The 4,715-nt window shown below is 37.7% G+C and overlaps 1 long non-coding RNA gene across 1 annotated transcript; it reads right to left on the bottom strand.

Moving 5' to 3' along the window:
* Positions 1–2,973: 2,973 nt before the first annotated feature.
* On the bottom strand, positions 2,974–4,229 carry LOC103460272 (uncharacterized). Its single transcript, XR_532887.2, has 3 exons — positions 3,901–4,229; positions 3,277–3,313; positions 2,974–3,096 (listed from the first exon to the last, which is right to left on the bottom strand). It is a non-coding gene; the product is annotated as an uncharacterized LOC103460272 (long non-coding RNA).
* Between the last annotated feature and the right edge of the window lie 486 nt (positions 4,230–4,715).

Below are 4,715 nucleotides of genomic sequence, written 5' to 3'. Positions count from 1 at the left end.
TTCATCTTTTGTCTTTTCGCTTTAGGGTACTTTGACAGTTTCAAAGACATTTCCAAAAGTGCACTTGTTGCATTTTTTGTTTCACTGGAAATGGGAAGTACTATATTTTCTTGTGTGACAGACGACATAAAACTAACTGTATTAGATACACCTTCAATTACATCATCAGAAGGATCACTTGCAACAGGACACATGACTTCAACATTGATGTTTGACTCAAGAGCAGGAATGTTTTGTGTCAGGGAAGCAGACTCAACCTCTTGCTGAACAGCAGTTGGTGTCTCAGATTCATTTAACAATGGAGAGGTGCCAACTGTGTCTGAAGCATCTCTCTGGTAAAATGAGAGGGGCTGGAGTTCAAATGCACAAGATGATGGAACATTAAGCATTGTGTACACTGATTTTAATCTGTGAATTATGTCACTAAGACGGGGAAATTTCAGCATCACTGCTGTGCCAAAGTTTAAAAGATTGCATGTCATTGTCATTCCATTTTTGTTCCTTGTGTGTGGATCAAAGTATCCCTACTCACAAAATCTGCTTCTAAAAACCCCAATGGCCAAGCCTGACATGATCAGCAGCCCATATTGTACATCTGATGACAATTGTCTCAATGCTTTTTCCAGGCTTGGAAAACTCTGTCCACCTCCAAATGTTCCACATACRGGTACTGGAGTCATGGCGATCTGATATGTTGACCTGCGTGCCAGTACCTCATTTGGTAGTTCATCAGTTGCCAAATGGATGCTACGAGGAAATCTTTCTCTAGCCTGTCTGTACACTGCATYACCTTTATCCAGAATGAGGTCAAGATCTGGTCTGGTAATTGTTTCATTCTCATGGAAAAAAGCCAGAAAAACCAAACTGTTTGCCATACACTGACTGTTCCTGTATTTTCCATATTTTAACGAATCTTGACTCCGTRAGGCACACACATTTATCACTGATGGCTGAAGTTCTACATTAACTCGAGACTGCTGAGCTGAACCACGTCCCCTTTTCACCATGTCAGCATAAGACACTTGTGATGCACTTTTTGTATCTCCTGCATTATGCTAGAATACTGGTTTGGCAGTGTTTCCATTAGATAGTGTTACCACAGAGGATAAACTGTTTTCACTTCTATCGTTTCCATGCTGTCGTTCAAAAGACTCTACAACTGACTTGTTCTCCGAGTCAGTAACTGTCACTTTATCGCTCTGAGGMTGTTTCTCCTTCTGCCATCTGAGCTTCTGAGCCTGGGAACGCTGATTCTTTCTGGGCATTGTTGTTTAGACTTCTGGACAGGTCAGGCAGGAAACAGCAACTCCAATGGTCGTTGTTGATCTTTTTATCTCAAGATAAGCAGATACAACACAAAACTACACCAATGCACTTACAATCAATGTATTAGTGTTGAATAGCTAGTCAGTACAAACCTGTGAACAAACCTGAAGTTCAGTCCAACGTCAGTAGCAGCAAGCAGGAACACGAATTAGGCAGCTCAGATAAAAACTGAGCTTTACTTCAGTCCAATTGGAATTTTGTTCAATAAAGATTTAGCTCAGAAGATTAATTTTCAGTTTTTAAATGTATACAGATCAAGTATTTAGTTGATCTGTTTCAGAAATTATTTAAAATAGAAAATTATAATCCAATTTTGAAATAGAAGTGTTTTTAAACTTCAGGTCCAAATCAATTACTCAAAAAGACGTCTTAGAAATATCAAAGTTTTACGTTTTTTCTTTTTACTGTTTTTGACTTTATGCCAATAGTGCTTTATAAATATATTTTGTCAGACAAGACCAGAGCTTTACTTAAGTCCAATTAGAATTGGAGCAATGTAGTTCAGCAGAAAGCAAACTTTGCTTTCAATTTCAAAATTTATACAGATCAAGTTTTTAGTTGACCTGTTTTGAGTAATTATTTTTGGCCAATTTTTAAATGGAAGCTTTTCAAACTTAAGAGATTACTCAAAAATGACGTCTTAGATGTGTGAAGCTTCCCAGTTATTTACTCTTACGGTGGAGAGAGGTAGACAGGAAAGACAGAGCAGTGAGAGGGGAGATTCTCTCAGATTCTCTCAATGATAGTCAGATGAGTTACTGATGAACTCGATAGAAGTAGGATTTCTCAAATATATAGCCACAAAATCAATGCCACAAAATACATGCCACAAAATCAATAGAAGAACTGTTCAGAGGTCACAGGACGTAAGATGTGAGGGGAAAACAGATCTAGTTACTGGTAAACTAGATTAAGAGAGACAGGCGAACATCAATTTGGCAGTAAACTGATGGTTGAAGAAATAAAGGGAACTCTGGTTACTGGTAAACCAGGCTCCTGAATTCGGAAAAACCAGGCCACCTATTGGGATGCTGGTTTTTGAAGAAATTCGTAGGAGAGTTTAGGGATGGGATAGTAAAATGCACAGTAAATGGTTTTCCAGATATGTTGGAAGGAAGAGGAAAGGAAAAAACACAGTTGGAAAATTAAAATGGTTCCGACAGTGGTTAGAAAAGAGGGTCCGTGGAACACCTGCGAGACAAAGAACAGCCAATAGACATCAAAATAAAACATTCTCAACAGAGAGGCTTCTGGGTCAGATTTCATCTGAAAAGGTTCAAACTGTGAAGAGATTCATACCTACTACTATTGTGAACTAAGCTTTGTGGTGTGAATTGGGTTGTTGCTGTGTTTTCATGACCTTTATTGAAATAGTTCAATGAATGTAGATTATGATATTCTTACTGAAATAAGATGCATCCCAGCATACCAACAGATAAAAGCCAGTTGCTTTAGCAGAGTTTAATGTTGACTTGACCTTCTTCATCACAGAGATTAAAGTGAGTGACAGAAAACCTCATCACGAGTCCAGAAAACAACTCAGAGGGTTGTTGCAGTACTGAGTCATGTTTCTTACAGGGTTTTGGACAACAGGGTCGTCATGTGAGCATAACCAACATATCCTGTTTGGATCTAATTTAAAGCAAATGTTTGTGGATATGATTTTATTCAAATTGTGTGTGAGTCAGGTTGGATCAGCTGTGACAGCTCGGCTGATCCACGTTGAAACATCCGCTCACCAGGGAGGAAGGTGTTTGGGTCCACTTCTCTCTGTGAGGGAGAGTAGAAACAGTTTGTTAGTAGCTGACCAGAAAACTTTCAGGAGTCCAGAACACACATATCCGCTAAGGTTCTTTGTCCTCTGTACACAAGCTGCTTTGATCTAGACATTTCTGGACGTTTCAGCTAACTTTTTTAAATCAAATAAAGCCACATGCTGCTAGTACTCACCTCACTGAGCAGAATTTGGTGGAAATATCTAGGTAGTCTGAAAGGAGGGAAATAACAGTTAAATTTATTGAATTTATTTAACAAAGGCACATAGACAAAACAGACAAACGTAAAAAGCAGCAGTCCTATGTTTGCATCACTCTGCTTCTGCTGTGAGCGTCTGTCCCTAATTGGGCCATTTTAATAGTGCATTTGAAATTCTATTGCAATGAAGAGTTGGGAGTGACACTATTACCTTATTTATGTTTTCAGACAAGGTTCTGTCTAAGAGGATTTTTTAAAAGACATCGAGTCTAGTTTTTAGATACTAAGATTGTAATGTATGTGGATTTTAGACAGCTCATAAGATCACCACCTTGTTACACATTCGTTTAGTGCACAAAGATGGTAGCACAGTACAGAAAAAAAATTTCAACAAAATGAGGAAGTTTGCTAAAAAGCTTTAAATATTTCCAGCCCAATTTGTGAGATTTCTGTGTTCATAAAATGTTGGTTCAGAATGAAACTGTCAAAAACATTCAGGTTTTCCACATTGTCACTGTCTAATCGTATTTTCATTATTTCCAAATTTATTGTTAAAAACATTTGTGCTCGACAGGCTGCTGAACTTTGCAATGTACTTACCAGGCAAAGAACGCTGGTGAGCAGTTTTCTTTCATCTGTGAAAAGACACTGTGTGTTATCTCACAATTATTGACTTGATCAGAAAAATACACAACACGTTGTGTATATTTAGCTGAATTCCAACAGTTAACACGTTGGAAAGTAACGTTTTTTAACCGCAAAGTCCAATTAATTGCCGCGGTTGCATTTCTTTTTAACTACTTAGATGACCATAAAGACAAATGCTAACATATATGGTTATAAATTAGATTATGGAAATTATACTGCATAAGGTTAATTAAAGTATTATACATTCCTCATTCTGAATAGAATGGTTTTCAGTTAAGATATATAGTAGGCGTCAATGTTAGCATATCATGCTAATGGTCGGCACCCATCAGAAATAGAAGGGTTAGCGGTTTTCAACTTCATTATGGTATGGCGATTCGTGAAGAAGCGATTATTAATATCTTTAAGAATGAAACCGTCTTTCATCTCTTACATTTTCTGATTATTGCAAGCCAGCTCTGCAAGTCACAACCCAAGAACAAAGCAGCGTTTATCTAACAGCCTCTTGACGGTTGACAGTCCGTTTCAGTTGAACTGAAAAATCTAATCAACTCCGAGGTTACGGTAGCAATTTTATACATATTTAGCTGAATAGAAGCTGATCATGAAGACGAATACTAACATACATGGTTATAAATTAAGTCAATTGGAAATACCCTCTGCAATCTGAATGGACAGGTTTTCATACGAGTGATACCGTCAATTTTAGCATATGCTAATTGTAACGGGTGGAACCACCAGTTACAATTGTAATTGTTTGCTATCAG

Source organism: Poecilia reticulata, unplaced genomic scaffold (assembly GCF_000633615.1).
Source record: "Poecilia reticulata strain Guanapo unplaced genomic scaffold, Guppy_female_1.0+MT scaffold_221, whole genome shotgun sequence".
NCBI lineage: Eukaryota > Metazoa > Chordata > Actinopteri > Cyprinodontiformes > Poeciliidae > Poecilia > Poecilia reticulata.
The sequence above is the reverse complement of the archived record's forward strand: the minus strand, read 5'-3'. Positions and strand labels throughout refer to the sequence as shown.